We start from the raw sequence: 17,181 nt of genomic DNA on the forward strand, positions 1-17,181 counted from the left end.
CTTCAATTGCGGCGGCGACCATTCGACCAAGAATCGAAGCTGCCCAAAACGTGCTGAGTTTGTGAAAATTCGGCAGCAAGCGACGACGAGGCACCAACCAAATCGTCGCAAAACACCACCAACTTTCACGGACGTGGATTTTCCTGCTTTGGCGTCACCTGGAGCGGGATCTGTTCGAGTGGTTCCAAATCTGCAGCCATTGCCGTTGAATCAGCGGCAAAAAGTTGCAGAGAATACAACACCTCCTGGCTTCAGTCAGCAACCGAGGGAAAACCAACCAGCATCAACGGATGAAGGCAGTAGTGACCTGTTTTCACCACAAGAACTTATGAAAATTTTCATCGAGTTGACAACAACACTGCGTGGTTGCAAAACTCGTTCGGAACAAGTAAGAACGCTTGGAGGATTTATCTTAAAATACAGTTCGTAGTTTACTCGTTCTAATGATTTTGAATATTTCAATGAATTTGCTTTTTTAGTTTTAAGTTAGGATTAGTTGTTAAAGTGATTTTTTTTTTCTTTTTTACCCAAATGTATTCGATTTAATGCAAAAATGTAAAACAATTTGAAGTAAATAAATGAATATGAACAGTTAATAAGAAAACGAAAAATATAACAAAGATGAAGAGCATGTAGCCATACCACTTAGAATGTAAATGAAATGTAATTATTATAAGAAAGTTCAATAAAGACATATTTAATTTCAAAAAATGTATTTTTTAGCAAATAAAAATTTGAACAAAAATGTTTTTTTACATTATAATGCTTCATTTATTAAAAACTATTTTGAATCTTAAATACATTCCTTTTTGTTATTAGTTTAATTGCTATAGATACGTATCAACTATGCTTTTTTAGGTATTCTTCTTTATTTAATTTTATTAAAATAAAGTGTATTGATTGAAGAATTTTGGTCATTTTTAATTACCTTTAAAACGTTTTCTTAAGTTTTTTTCTTTTTTAATTTTTTTATGTTAAATTCCTGTGAAATTCCTGTTAAACGATATTTCTCAAAAACCAGTCATATTTAACTCAAGCACAACATTCAGGTGTGGAAAATTAAAACGATCCTATCGTCAAACATGGTCTTCGTCAGTTGGCGGAAAAAAAGCACGAGGATGTGCGACAAATTTATGATATGTGCATAAATTCTGGCTCACCCACCTTTGAGTGAGCCAACACCAACCAGCATCAACTCATAGTGAGTGAAAGTTTTAGTACCGGTGACGGGCGGGATATGATTGATCTACATATTTTGCCCGCTTGCCGTCAAACAATTTGTAAGTCAAATTTGACCACCGCAGCAGCAGCACCAGCCGAGGCAGGGAAAATCGGAGCAATAATTTTTCCGGAACTTCTTTCGGGGCGAGGAATCACTGCATAAATTGCTGGTGATTTTTCCACGGATTGGGAATGAATATTCAGTGAAAATGGTGGATGTGGTATTTTGGTCGTGAAAATATGGTTTGTTGTTGGGAGAGGAGAAATTGTTGACTTTTGCTGTGATGATGTTGAACAGCATTAAATCTGGATTTTGGCGTGGGATCCAAATGGATTGGAATATTTATTCCAATCTGTTTGCGAATTGGGTTACTTTGGATCTATTTAAAGAAACTCAAGAAACTAGAGAAACTAAAGAAACTAAAGAAACTAAAGAAACTAAAGAAACTAAAGAAACTAAAGAAACTAAAGAAACTAAAGAAACTAAAGAAACTAAAGAAACTAAAGAAACTAAAGAAACTAAAGAAACTAAAGAAACTAAAGAAACTAAAGAAACTAAAGAAACTAAAGAAACTAAAGAAACTAAAGAAACTAAAGAAACTAAAGAAACTAAAGAAACTAAAGAAACTAAAGAAACTAAAGAAACTAAAGAAACTAAAGAAACTAAAGAAACTAAAGAAACTAAAGAAACTAAAGAAACTAAAGAAACTAAAGAAACTAAAGAAACTAAAGAAACTAAAGAAACTAAAGAAACTAAAGAAACTAAAGAAACTAAAGAAACTAAAGAAACTAAAGAAACTAAAGAAACTAAAGAAACTAAAGAAACTAAAGAAACTAAAGAAACTAAAGAAACTAAAGAAACTAAAGAAACTAAAGAAACTAAAGAAACTAAAGAAACTAAAGAAACTAAAGAAACTAAAGAAACTAAAGAAACTAAAGAAACTAAAGAAACTAAAGAAACTAAAGAAACTAAAGAAACTAAAGAAACTAAAGAAACTAAAGAAACTAAAGCAACTAAAGAAACTAAAGAAACTAAAGAAACTAAAAAAACTAAAGAAACTTAAGAAACTAAAGAAACTAAAGAAACTAAAGAAACTAAAGAAACTAAAGAAACTAAAGAAACTAAAGAAACTAAAGAAACTAAAGAAACTAAAGAAACTAAAGAAACTAAAGAAACTAAAGCAACTAAAGAAACTAAAGAAACTAAAGAAACTAAAAAAACTAAAGAAACTTAAGAAACTAAAGAAACTAAAGAAACTAAAGAAACTAAAGAAACTAAAGAGAAAATAGGAAAAATAAATAAACTAAAGAAACTAAAGAAACTAAAGAAACTAAGGAAACTAAAGAAACTAAAGAAACTAAAGAAACTAAAGAAACTAAAGAAACTAAAGAAACTAAAGAAACTAAAGAAACTAAAGAAACTAAAGAAACTAAAGAAACTAAAGAAACTAAAGAAACTAAAGAAACTAAAGAAACTAAAGAAACTAAAGAAACTAAAGAAACTAAAGAAACTAAAGAAACTAAAGAAACTAAAGAAACTAAAGAAACTAAAGAAACTAAAGAAACTAAAGAAACTAAAGAAACTAAAGAAACTAAAGAAACTAAAGAAACTAAAGAAACTAAAGAAACTAAAGAAACTAAAGAAACTAAAGAAACTAAAGAAACTAAAGAAACTAAAGAAACTAAAGAAACTAAAGAAACTAAAGAAACTAAAGAAACTAAAGAAACTAAAGAAACTAAAGAAACTAAAGAAACTAAAGAAACTAAAGAAACTAAAGAAACTAAAGCAACTAAAGAAACTAAAGAAACTAAAGAAACTAAAAAAACTAAAGAAACTTAAGAAACTAAAGAAACTAAAGAAACTAAAGAAACTAAAGAGAAAATAGGAAAAATAAATAAACTAAAGAAACTAAAGAAACTAAAGAAACTAAGGAAACTAAAGAAACTAAAGAAACTACAGAAACTAAAGAAACTAAAGAAACTAAAGAAACTAAAGAAACTAAAGAAACTAAAGAAACTAAAGAAACTAAAGAAACTAAAGAAACTAAAGAAACTAAAGAAACTAAAGAAACTAAAGAAACTAAAGAAACTAAAGCAACTAAAGAAACTAAAGAAACTAAAGAAACTAAAAAAACTAAAGAAACTAAAGAAACTAAAGAAACTAAAGAAACTAAAGAAACTAAAGAAACTAAAGAAACTAAAGAGAAAATAGGAAAAATAAATAAACTAAAGAAACTAAAGAAACTAAAGAAACTAAGGAAACTAAAGAAACTAAAGAAACTAAAGAAACTAAAGAAACTAAAGAAACTAAAGAAACTAAAGAAACTAAAGAAACTAAAGAAACTAAAGAAACTAAAGAAACTAAAGAAACTAAAGAAACTAAAGAAACTAAAGAAACTAAAGAAACTAAAGAAACTAAAGAAACTAAAGAAACTAAAGAAACTAAAGAAACTAAAGAAACTAAAGAAACTAAAGAAACTAAAGAAACTAAAGAAACTAAAGAAACTAAAGAAACTAAAGAAACTAAAGAAACTAAAGAAACTAAAGAGAAAATAGGAAAAATAAATAAACTAAAGAAACTAAAGAAACTAAAGAAACTAAAGAAACTAAAGAAACTAAAGAAACTAAAGAAACTAAAGAAACTAAAGAAACTAAAGAAACTAAAGAAACTAAAGAAACTAAAGAAACTAAAGAAACTAAAGAAACTAAAGAAACTAAAGAAACTAAAGAAACTAAAGAAACTAAAGAAACTAAAGAAACTAAAGAAACTAAAGAAACTAAAGAAACTAAAGAAACTAAAGAAACTAAAGAAACTAAAGAAACTAAAGAAACTAAAGAAACTAAAGAAACTAAAGAAACTAAAGAAACTAAAGAAACTAAAGAAACTAAAGAAACTAAAGAAACTAAAGAAACTAAAGAAACTAAAGAAACTAAAGAAACTAAAGAAACTAAAGAAACTAAAGAAACTAAAGAAACTAAAGAAACTAAAGAAACTAAAGAAACTAAAGAAACTAAAGAAACTAAAGAAACTAAAGAAACTAAAGAAACTAAAGAAACTAAAGAAATCAAAGAAACTAAAGAAACTAAAGAAACTAAAGAAACTAAAGAAACTAAAGAAACTAAAGAAACTAAAGAAACTAAAGAAACTAAATAAACTAAAGAAACTAAAGAAACTAAAGAAACTAAAGAAACTAAAGAAACTAAAGAAACTAAAGAAACTAAAGAAACTAAAGAAACTAAAGAAACTAAAGAAACTAAAGAAACTAAAGAAACTAAAGAAACTAAAGAAACTTAAGAGAAAAGAGAGAAAAAAAGAGAATATAGAAATAGAAAATGAATAAATTGAAGGAAACGAATAAATATAAAGTTAACTTTCAAAGCAATTGAAAAGACCAAAATAGCAAAATCTCATTTCCAAAAAACCCCACCTTCGGAAAAGTTCCATCACCGTTATCCCCTCCCACAAAAGCTTCGACATTCCTTCGCCAAACAACAACTATTACACAAAGTATTTAAATTGCTTTTCTTTTTACCTTCTTCCCCCTGCCCATGGATGGTTTTTCTGGCGCAACGTGCAAAGTATCGGCAAAATATTCAAATTACACCGCATGACTGGATGGAAGCTGTGAAGCTTTTTCCTCCTTCTCCTCATCCTTCTCATCTATATTGCAGTCGTCTCCCGTTTTCCCTGAAAGCCATCAAAGATCCTTTTATCGCTTTCCCCACTTTCAGAAACAACAGCTAGGGCGCTTCAAGTCAAGGAGCTTTTAAGGAATAAACAAAAAACGAAGGAAAATAATATAAAAAAGCGAAACAAAGTGAACAAGTGAAATCAGCTCACGTACTTTTTGTATCGATTGTTTCCTGGAATGCTGCTTTTCCAAGTGGGAAAAAGAAGCACAAAAAAAAGCCCTGCCATTTCCCAGGTCCCCGGTGTGTCCTGCGGGGATGTAACGTGAGAATATTGACGAAAGGGGGTGGGAAGCTGTAAATTACCTAACACTATTACCTTTATTGTCATCATCATTATAGTGTCATTATTTCGCTCTAGGGGCGGGGCGAAGAGTGAAACCTTCATTTTCCATCGAACGCCGCCGGGATCATGAGCCCGGCAGGTCGTGGATGCAATAAAGCAGTTACGATAGCCGCGAGAGGTGTTGCCGGTGGCAGTTTCCAAGTGGATCCCTTAAACGTCGATAATCGCTGAAAGTGAATGGAAATTAAAGAGATGTCATCTAATATCATCTTTAACGGTGCATATCAACCAGAGCTTTAGCTATTTTTACAATCAGATTGTTGCAGGATTAGGTCCGAAAGTTTGATAATTTTGGAATAAGAAGACGCAAACATCCTTGGCTGCTGTGTACCCTTAACATGCTTTTCTCTGTTTATTTAAATGATAATTTAGTACATTTGGGAATGATTTAAGTTCATTGAAAAAAAACACAACTACATTTGTCTAGTTGATACGATGAGTATAATAGATTTGGGCTCCCTGAACATGCTCTAATTGATAGAATTGAATTTTAGTGAATTTTGATCGAAAAAACAAAATTGTCATAACAAATTTCATAACAAACAACATGATATTTTTTTTATAGATTTTCTTAGATGACACTTCAGGTTTTTATCGTCAAAAGTTTTGATTCAACGTTTTCCAAGTACAAATATGTTTCAAAATCGTAATGAGGTATTTTTTTTGAATTAAATATACTTTATTGAATCTTTCTTATAATAATTACATTTGGTTTACATAATAAGTGGTCAGCTGTAGCTCTTCAGCTTTAGTTTGCTTTTCGTGATTTAAACATTGTTCATTTTTCTTACTTTAAAAGTATATGATTTATCATTTTTGTAACACTAGGTACAATGAAGAAAAAAAAAATGTTAAGAAAACATAACCTAACCTAAAACTAACTTAAACTTACCATAAACTAAACCAATCCTTGAATCAAGGGGTATTCAGATATAGCACATTTTTCCCTGAATTTCAAACATTTCTCTTGAATCTTCTGATCCAACATTTTTACTTCTGCTAATTCATGAACCTCACTTGATCTTGTCCAGCCAGGAACATTCAAAACCATTTTGAGTACCTTGTTTTGGACACGCTGGAGCTTCAATTTATGAGTTCTAGCGCAACACTCCCAAACAGGTACTGCATACTCAATAACGGGGTAAATTATTTGTTTGTAAACTGCTAACTTATTTTTCAAAGAAAGCTTTGATTTTCTGTTAATTAAAGGATACAAACACCTGATGAGAATGCTGCACTTGTTCAATATTTTGTCTACATGCTGCCGAAACAATAGTTTCGAGTCAAGTATGAGACCTAAATAGACAACTTCCTTTGACCAGGGTATTGAAACATCATTCATTTTATCAAAACATCATCCTTTGGGGCAAATCTGGCCGATTTGGAAAGTGGAAAAATGATGGTTTGAGTTTTGGCTGCATTAATGCGAATTTTCCAGTCGCCAAAGTATTCGGAAAGAACGTCAAGACCCTTCTGAAGACGGCCAACTAAATATCTGGTTATTTTACCCTTATAAATAACGGCAGTGTCATCAGCAAAAAGTGACAACACACCATTACCAGGAAGAGTAGGCAAATCAGATGTAAAAATATTGTACAGAAGTGGGCCAAGAATACTTCCTTGGGGAACCCCAGCATCAATGTTGAATAATCCAGAAGCAATCCCATTCAGAAAAACCTTGAACGATCTCTCCGAAAGATAGTGCTGGATAATTTTGATAAGATACATTGGAAAACCGTATAAATACAGTTTATGTATCAAACCATCATGCCAAACATTGTCAAAAGCCTTCTCAACATCCAACAAAGCCATAGCAGTTGATTTAGACTCAAGCTTGTTCTGCTTGATGATTTTAGTTACTCTCGTAAGCTGATGAGCAGTATTATGTCCCTTTCGGAAGCCAAACTGCTCATTCAAAATTATATTATTATCGTTGGTAAAATCCAAAAGCCTTGAATAGATGACCTTCTCAAAGAGTTTGGACAGACTACTCAAAAGACTAATGGGACGATAACTTGTTGGCGATGTTGGATCTTTTGAGGCTTCAAAATTGGTATGACTTTGCCCAGTTTCCAATTGGTGGGAAGTAACCAAGTTGCAAACATTTATTGAAAATATTGGCTAGATGTTGAAAGAACTGATCACTCTGTTTTTTCAACACCAGATTAAAATGTTATCAAAGCCAGGAGCTTTCATATTTTCATTTGTTTTACTGCAACTTTGACTTCCTCACCAGAAACATGGGAATCTGCAGGAAATTCAAAGGTAGAGTTATTAATTGTTGAAATACTATTGGCAACTGATGTTTCTTTACGGCTGGTCATGGAAGCGCCAAGATTATGAGAACTAACAAAATGAAGCCCAAGTGCATTTGCCTTTTCCTCGGATGTAATCAAAGGAGAATCCTCAACAATAAGAGGAGGAATAGGCTTTGGTTTGTTTTTAAGAACTTTTGAAAGTTTCCAAAATGGTTTTGAATAATTCCCAAGCTGGCTTACATGTTTTGAAAATTCTTGATTTCTGATATTGTCAAGTCGGTCTTGTATGATTTTGTTCAAATTGTTCACTGAAATCTTTTGTCATAGTCCCCAGTCCGTTGATATTGTCTCCTATAAACATTCCTAAGTCTAATCAAGTGTTTAGTATCTACGTCAATATCAGTTACCTTAAAATTAACAGGAACCTCCCGAACGTTGGCAGCCTCTGCTTGGTTGATAGCCTGCTGGATCACCTCCAGCGAACGATCAATATCAGCAGAAGTTTCCGGGTGTTGATCATAGTCGATGTTGCTGTCTACCACTTGCTGAAACTGCTGCCAGTCAACGTTGTGGTAATCTTTCCGGGTTGGTTGCCGCTGCGGAGTAACGGAAGCTCCAACCTCCACAACCACCGGATAGTGATCAGAACTCAACTCTTCAAACACCTCAGGATGAGCCACGTTCTCAGCCATATTGGTAATGAAGAAGTCGATGATTGAGTGATTCCCAGACCGAGCCACCCTCGTTGGACGATCCGGACTCACAACGTTGTAGTATCCGTTTTGCAGATCGTTGTGCAGAATCACTCCGTTCCGATTCCTCCTGCTGTTGCCCCAAACTTCATGCTTCGCGTTGAGGTCACCAGCGATGATGTACTTTGCGCTCCGCCGTGTCAGCTTCTGGATATCGCTCTTCAGTTTTGCTGCTGAACCATCTCTGGAATTCACCTGACGTGGGCAGTATGCAGCAATGAAGAGTACTGGGCCAACCGAAGTGGGAATTTCCACCCCAACGGCCTCGATGATGTCCAGCTTGAAGTGTGGCAGCCGGCGTGGCTTGAGATCACGATGAACAGCGACAAGCACACCTCCTCCTCCAGAGGTGGTCCTGTCGAGCTGCGTCGCGATCTTGTAGTTTTGCAGATAAACTTTTTCACCGGGCTTCAGATGAGTTTCCGTGATGGCAGCTACGTCGATCTCCTTCTCGCGAAGAAAATCCACCAGCTCTAAATTCTTCCTCCTAATGGAGCAAGCGTTCCAATTCAGCAGCTTGAGGGACCTACGATCCATACTGGATGACGAACGAGGTCAGCACTTCAATCTGCTGGGTCTTGGTTTTGCATCCACGCAGTGCAGCGGACATCTGTTTGAAAATATTGAGGAGTTCGGTTGAGGTGTAAAGATCATTACCATTTTCCTCAACTGCTGGTTCTTGGGTTGGTCTTGGCTCCTGGCTGAAGCCCGGTGGTGGCGTTCTCGGCTCCTGGCTGGAACCCGGCCGTGGATGATTCATCTCAGCTCTCTTCCTGGGATCCAACGGCAACGGTGCCAAGTTCGGGACCTGGCGTCGCGGTTGAAGAGGTGGAAAATTTTGCTCCACCAGGGCTGGAGGAGTTCTACGACGCTGAGGCTGATTCTTCGTCGATGCTTGCTGCCGAATTTTCACGAACTCAGCTCTCTTGGGGCACTTTCGGTCGGTTGACGAGTGCTCACCGTTGCAGTTGAGGCACTTCACCAGCGAATCTTGGATGCACTGGGATGTGATGTGCGCATCGGTACCACATTTGGCGCAACGACGCTTTAGGTGGCAGTTCTTACCTCCGTGCCCGAAGCCCAGGCAGTTGAAGCATTGTGTGACGTCACGGTGCACTGGTCGGTATCGCTCCCACGACACGATAATGTTGAAAACCGCTCGGATTGCCTTCAGCTCAGGAAGCGTCGTCGATCCCTTAGCCAAATGCAGCAGGTAGAGCTGGTCACGGTACTTGATGTCTTTGTTGCGTCGGCTCATTTTGTGCACGGCCAACACATCCAGTTTCAAAACTTTTAGCTCGGCAGCTAATTCCTCCACTGGCATGTCGTACAGACCTCTGACGACGATTTTGTACGGCTTATCCATGACGACATCATGGGTAAAGTACTCCGCCTCGTTTTCGGTCAAGTAATCCTTGACCAGTTGATAGTGCTGCCTGGATTGCACCAGCACCTTAAATCCGTCCTGACACAGACGAATGTTGCCTAGGACTTTCCCAGACTTGATGAGTTCAACCAGCCCCGCACGAAAGTCGATCGTTGCTGCTGATTGCCTCACATAAAAAGGAGGCAGTTTCTCCTTTCGCTGTTTCACTTCATTCTCCTTTGCTTCCGCTACCTGGTCCTCGTCAGGCAGTCCAGCAAACTTGTTGTTCTTCAAAAGCTGCTCCTCGTGCGATGAAGAGTTCTCCTCCTCCTCATCCATCGGTACAGTACCGTCGCTCTTTTTCGTCTTTTTGCTGTTCGATGTCACTTCCAAAAGCACCTTCCTTTTGGAAATTCCCGGTTTTTGGCCATCAGTTGAGGCCTCAACCTTCCTTTTGGAAATTCCCACTTTTTTGCCTGCTTGAGCCGCAGGTAGGGCAATATTGCCGGCGTTTTGCGCCGGGACGCGACGAGTCATGTTGATTCAGACAACCTTCACCAACGAATGCTCGGATAACAATGATCGTAATGAGGTATTTTTTATGCTTTAGATATTTTGTACGGATTTTTAAGTGGTCTGGCCTTAAATGTAAATAGGTTTCATGTTTTACTCAAAAGATCGGTTATGTACCGTAAAACGAACGGGGTGACTTTGGTAGCCGGGTGACTTTGATACTTTTGTGATTTTTGTTTGCAAAACGAAGAGTACAAATAAAATACGTACGGAATTGTATGGACTCATACTGACCGGGGTAGAAGAAGTTTTCGTTAAATTTTGAAAAGTTTAAAAACTTAGTTAACTATGATTAGGAAAACGTTAATGAATAGCATTATTTTAATATTCTCAAAGTGTTATGATTTTCTCGGCCAATATGATTTCAAATCGGATAACGGTATACATGTTCGGATTCTTTGGACAATTTTCCACTAGAAGGAGGTAAACGAAGTTAGTAAATATTAAAAATTGTGTGTTTTTGAAACATTATAATAATTAAAAAATCCTAATTTGAAGGTTTTTTCAGTAAAACAAATTTCATACAAAATGTGAAAACTTTTGATTCGAGCTTCGAATTCGGTTTGAAATGCGATATAAATCGATAATTTTATAAACAAAACTATTGTTAACAAATTTCAGGCAAAATTCTGTCTATTTAATAATTTTATCTAAAAGCTTATAAACTGATCAAACTAAATATAAACATTGATTTTATTTGTTAAAAAATATATCAGCAACCCTAGCGATGGTACATTCGACGTAAAAATACGATTTGAACACCTTTGCCCTGATTTTAACAACAAAAATTATGACTATCTAAGTCACCCCGGTATTCAAAATAAGAATTTTCAACGCAACTATTTTTTTAAACACTATTGAAAAAACTTTTTTTCCAAAATTGTGCATAGACTTTGTGTGACTTACCATGTTTCAAAAATAATAGTCTTGAGAAAACCCTTACTAGTTGGTAAATATTCCAAAAATAAACTAAACTCCTATCAATGTTTTCTGGTTTACGGTACACAAATTTCTTAATTATAAAACTTTTTGATTTTTTTAAATTTGTTTTACTAGTGAAAAGATATTCCTCCTTTAAGACAACTATTGTTTAGGTAGTTTTTTTATAAGGGCAGACCAAAATATCGAAATCCTTAAAAACTGCTGACAAATTAAAATTTCATCGACAAAATATTTTTTTTTTGAAATAGACTATAAATTAAAACATTTGTCCTAGTTTTTGCATTTGTTCATTGTTAGAACTCGATAAAGATAAAGATGCGATTTTTTTGTAGATTTTCAATTCATTATTGAAGTTTAATTACAAACTCAATTTTTGACACAAAATGTCATAGGGGAACGGCCTGTGTTTCCATCGCACACCCAATGTCGGCATATCAGCACTCAGGCGTTTGATTGCAGCATCTAAAAAGCGATTTAAACTCAAATAAAACAATAAAAAGCACAATTGGGCGTGAGAAAGCAGGAAAAAATATTGTTTTCATGCAAAAACGTCTTCATCAATTCGCTAATAAATCGTCAGCGTTAACTTTGATCGTCTTGCGGGCTTCGAAAAATTTGTTTTTCATACGATTTTACATTAAAATTTCACACTTTACAATGATCGGACGTATTCAATGCCAACTTTTGATGGAATTTCGAAATATTTGCTTTTCCTTATACATTTTTGCGAATTTTCCCATACAAACTTCAACGATCAACAGCGACCTTCAAACCATAACCGATTTGGCTCAAAATTGGCACATAGACCGTAAAACGGGGTGACTTTAATAGGTTTGAAGAGTACAATTAAAATACGTAAGGAATGCTTTAGTATCATACTGACCGTGGTAGAGAAGTGTTCAAAGTACCACGGGAAAGTAAAAAAAATTTGAAAAGTTTTAAAAGTTAGTTAACTATAGTTAAGAAAATGTTAATGAAAGTCATTATTTTAATGACCGAGACCGAGACCGAGCCACGTAGCCGAGTGGTAATGCTTCCGCCTCGTAAGCGGTAGATCGGGGTTCAAATCCCGGCTCGGACCAACACAACTGGTGATCTTTTCCCTTCTGGAATCGATTGCTTAGTAAAGGGAAGGTAGTGTATCGTCACAAACTGGACCTTATCACGACACCTTAGGGAGGCGACCTATGGAATGTTAACATTAACCTTAACATGTTAACATTAAGTTGAGAATGAAACTGCCACTGAATCCGCTTTGTAAATGCCGGCCCCGATACTCTTCAAGAGTGTTCCCCTCAGGAACAGGGAAAAATTTACTTTTTTACTTTTATTATTTTAAACTACTCAAAGTGTCATGATTTTCTCAATGAATATGATTTTGAATCGGAAAACGGATTGCATTTTCGGATTCTTTGGACAATTTTCCACAAGGAGAAGGTTAAAAAAGTTTGTAAATAATAAATAATATGTGTTTTTAAAACACAATTAAAAAAATCTCCACATTTATAGGCAATCGCAGTTGAACAAATTTCATGTAAAATGTGAAAACTTGTGATTTGTGCTTCGAATTCAGTATAAATCGATAATTTTATAAACAAAACTGGTTTTAACAAATTTCAAGTAAATTTCGACTTTTTAACAATTTTACCTAAAATTTAAATGTAGTTTGGTAAAAAGCTTATACACTTAGTTAACTAAATATAAACATTGATTTTTTTGCTTAAAAACTATATCAGCTACTGATGGTACATTTAGCGTACAAATAAAATTTGAACATCTTAAATATGATTTTGACAAGAAAAACTATGACTATCAAAGTCACCCCGGAATTAAAACTAAGAATTTTTAACGTAACTAATATTTTAAACATTATTGAAAAAACTTTTATTCCGAAATAGTGCATGGACTTTGTGTAGTCTACCCCAGTACATGTTTTAAAAATAACAATCTTGAGAAAAACCTTACATGTTGAAAAATATGCTGAAAACAAATTGAAATCCTATCAAAGTCACCCCGGTTTACGGTACTTATTTTTACCGAAAGAATCAAGTTAAGGGGTATCTCTTAGAATTTTCCGAAAATTATATCTCGTGACGTGACTATTTTTGAACATGAGCAAATCTCTACGAAATCGGCCGATTTCGACCATTTTTATTTTTTGTATTTTTTTATTTGACTCAAACTTTGTGGGGGCCTTCCCTATGACCAAATAAGCTATTTTGCGTCATTGGTTCACCCATACAAGTCTCCATACAATTTTGGCTGCTGTCCATACAAAAATGGTATATAAATATTCAAACAGCTGTAACTTTTGAGTGAATTTTCTGATCAATTTGGTGTCTTCGGCAAAGTTGTAGGTATTGTTGAGGACTTTTGTATGCATGCATGCATGTATGCGTGTATGCGAAAAAATAAATGTTTTTCAATAATTTGCAGCATGAAATGGTGATGAGATAGAAATTTGGTGTCAAAGGGACTTTTATGTAAAATTGGACGCCCGATTTGATTACGTACTCAAAATACCGAAAGGGGTATTTTTCATCGAAAAAAACACTAAAAAAGTTCTAAAAACTTCACCATTTTCCGTTACTCAATTGTAACAAAAAATTGGAACATGCAATTTAAGGAAAATTTATTGTTCTTTTCGAATCTGCAATAACCCAGAAGAGTCATTTTTTCATTTAGGATTAATGTAGATTCGAAAATTGCATTACATTTCCCTTAAAATGACATGTTCCAAAAATTTTAACAGTTGAGTCCGTTAACGGAAAATGGCAGAGTTTTTGAAACCTTTTAGTGGTTTTTCGAAGAAAAATAGGGTTTTTCGAAATTTTGAGCACGTCATCAATTCGGGCGTTCAATTTTACATAAAAGTTTCTTTGACACCAAATTTCCATCTCAACACCATTTCAAGCTGCAAATTATTGAAAAACATGTTTTTTCGCATGTTCAAAACTAGAAGGGGCCACTAGATATAGGAAAACGGACCTCGGATTCGTGATCAAGGACAAAAGATACGCCTTAGGACAAAGTTTCACGCAAATCGAAAAGGGGTTGGAGCATCTGCTGTGTGAGTTGACGGAGGATGGTCCATTCACATTGATTTGATCCCGTTAATTGTTAATATCAAAATTATTTTTCAAAATGATCTTTGAATCTAATATTTTAAGTTTTTTTTTATAAACAACAAGAAATTTCCTTAAAACTTTGCCCCTTTAACTGCTCGCTGTTGCTGTTGCCTCCGTCCCCGTCCGTACCGTTCATAATCATTCCATTAGCCATTAAATGCAGTACTTACGGGAAGGGGAAGTGAAGGGATCTCGGAGTACGGTTGGCGAGGGATCCTAGAGCCACTTGATTGGCGATTGCTGGAGATTGGCTGGCTGGCTGACGTTCGATGTCGAGTGGAATTTTACGCTCACAGCGTGGTTCACACGGGACCGGAAATTGAACAGAGCACTCGTGGTTGACGAGGAAAAATCTCGAGGAAATGCGCCGTTAAGGGTTCGATGATGGACGGATTTCGAAAAGTGTGTGTTTGTGGTAAACGTTGATGAGTGGTTTCTTGTGTATACTTTTTTCTGGGAAGGATTACGACACGATTGGTGTTTTATATTTCTGTTAACAGTTTCCAGTTTACAAATTAAAACTATTTTTTTCTTTTCTTTCTTTTTACAGGTAAGAATGATGCCGTCATGACTTTTGGAAATAAGTGAAAATATTCAAGTGAGTTTTCTCTGAACTCAAACGCCTGTGAATAAAAATTTAAAGAACTTTGGTCGGGAAAGGCTCAACCGACAATTTCAAATTTAATCGCAAAACACCTGCTGCATATCTCACACATTAGATCCGATTTTGGGTCTCATTTTCCTAACCTCTCAAAGGCCATTAAATAGAGGCATTATTTCTCGCTTTTCCTCACAAGCCGCGCTAAGCCTGGAATGGGAACCCAAATCCGGGCACGTTCCGGAGCGCCTTAATGCGATTCTAAACAATGTGGCGGCTGGACGGGGACAATTCCGTCGTCACCGTGGCCACATTTAAATGTGGGCCCCCCAAGGAAAGGAGTAGTCACTATGGCAGCAGCAGCAAAAGCGGAAACCCGAGAACGTGATGAATATTCGCAGCTTCATTATTTGCCCATGAGATGCCGTCCTGGGGGGGTTCTGCTGGTGCGTGGTCGGTTCTGGATCCGGGAAATAATTGACCCACTTTGAGGGAATTGTGTGTGCAAATTTGAGTCAGAAACATTTTTTCAATTCAATTTTTACCATTTAATTTGAGAAAAGTCAAAAAAATGTGCAAAAAAAATCTTGAAATTTTGACCAGAGATATCCACCACCAAACCCCACTGTGCATTGCACTGGCCAGACGCATTTAATGCCAGTGTGTCGCCTTTGACTTGTCCGAGGTCACTCCCCACCAACCTCCTCGCCCCATCTTCTTCAGGGGGTGCCAAGTGAAAAGTCATGTTTCGTCCTTTTGTCGCCGCATTGAACAAATTGGGCACTTTTCCTAAGCTGCGAACAAGTGCATGTGAGCGCTTTTGTACTGCCTCAGTACTAGTCTCACTCATCTGAGGAAAGGACTGCCAAGTGCCATGAAATGAATCAATTCTTATTTTGGTGTAGAGGAGATTCGTTTTCAGGCCAAATTTGTCTTTCTAGAATATATTTTTGAAGTTTTTTTTCTTTTTTAAATTTTTCTTTTTTAAAATGCTTCGAAAAACGATCCTTATCCCTACTCTGATCGATTTCATAAACTTCCAAAAGTGTGTATCGGCCTCAGCGATGTAGCAAAAGAGCAAAGTGAAAGACTTGGGATGAGCCGCCATCGTTTCGTACACATTTGATTGCAAAAAACTCTTGCATTATCACGATGCTGCTGTTGATGAGGATAACGTTGAGGCGACAGAGTCCACTGTCATGACTAGCCGTATCTGTATTGATAGAAGTACAAAAAGTGCTAGTGTGAGCTAGTGTGTGATAGTGTCTTTTGATTGAATTCTTCTTTCTTTGGTTAGGAGCAGTGTTTTTTGAAATGGCTTTTAATGGTTTTAGTTTATAGATTTTTTTTTAGAAACTTATGTCTTGTTAAGTGACCTTCCATCTCATGTTTGTCGTAAAAAATGGTCCTGATTACTGAAAATAGGCGGCAATTCGACGTCAAATAAGCAAGATTCAAAGTTCTGGACATGTTGGACTAGGTTGGTCCTAGCCAGTCAGTCAGTCAACTCCTTTTCAATATCTGTTTTATATTTTTTAACATTATTTATGAAAACTGTCTTATCTTGTTTAAACTTCATTTTGAAATATTTTTTTTACTTTCCTTTTTTTTGAAAATACAAACATTTTGCAGCTTATGCCCTTTCTCAAAGCTCATCTCGATTTGTGTGCTTAGACACATGAAAGTTGTTCAATGCCTTAGGCCTGACGTTTTCAACGAATCCAGATGCCAGCAAGATGACCCGCATAACTACAAACCCAAGAATCGGACCTCCAGGCCTGGGTCAGCTGTCTCTGCTGCTGCAGCTGAATGCGATTGACATAATTGTATTCGATTATATCTTCCTCGATGTGCCTGTGGATGGTTGGCCACTTGCATTGGGATGGTGATGAGCCTGGAAGATTTGAACGTTTGCTGCATTTGAGCAGACTTGCTTCCGGGTGAGCAGTTGCTCGTTGAACCTTTTGAATTGACGAGAACGCTCGTCTGTAAAGAGGCTTTCAACGATTTTGGACTATTTTGCTTTCCATTGTCCAGTTGATCATCTTTAACTGCTCTGACACTGTGCAAATCAACTGGCACAAACATTTTTTTAGTTTCATCACAAAAAATATCGTTTTCTCCGCCTAACAAGAAACCTGCGACGAAAGTTTCTTCCCAGAATTTCTGGTAACAAAATTGATTTCAAGTCTTGTCACACAAAAAAATACTTCAGCTCGTAAAGTTTTTTTCACAACCCACCTTACACCGTAAAGTGCACCGAGAGTGTCTCAGTCAGCGTGCAGTCAGTGTTTGTTTTTTGTCGAA

The 17,181-nt window shown here is 35.6% G+C and overlaps 1 protein-coding gene across 2 annotated transcripts in view; it reads left to right on the forward strand.

Moving 5' to 3' along the window:
* LOC6035666 (prolow-density lipoprotein receptor-related protein 1) overlaps nt 1–17,181 on the forward strand; it is a 360,121-nt gene that overhangs the window by 109,795 nt on the left and 233,145 nt on the right. The window lies entirely within an intron of this gene.

Source organism: Culex quinquefasciatus, chromosome 2 (genome assembly GCF_015732765.1).
Source record: "Culex quinquefasciatus strain JHB chromosome 2, VPISU_Cqui_1.0_pri_paternal, whole genome shotgun sequence".
In the NCBI taxonomy this organism is placed as follows: Eukaryota; Metazoa; Arthropoda; class Insecta; order Diptera; family Culicidae; genus Culex; species Culex quinquefasciatus.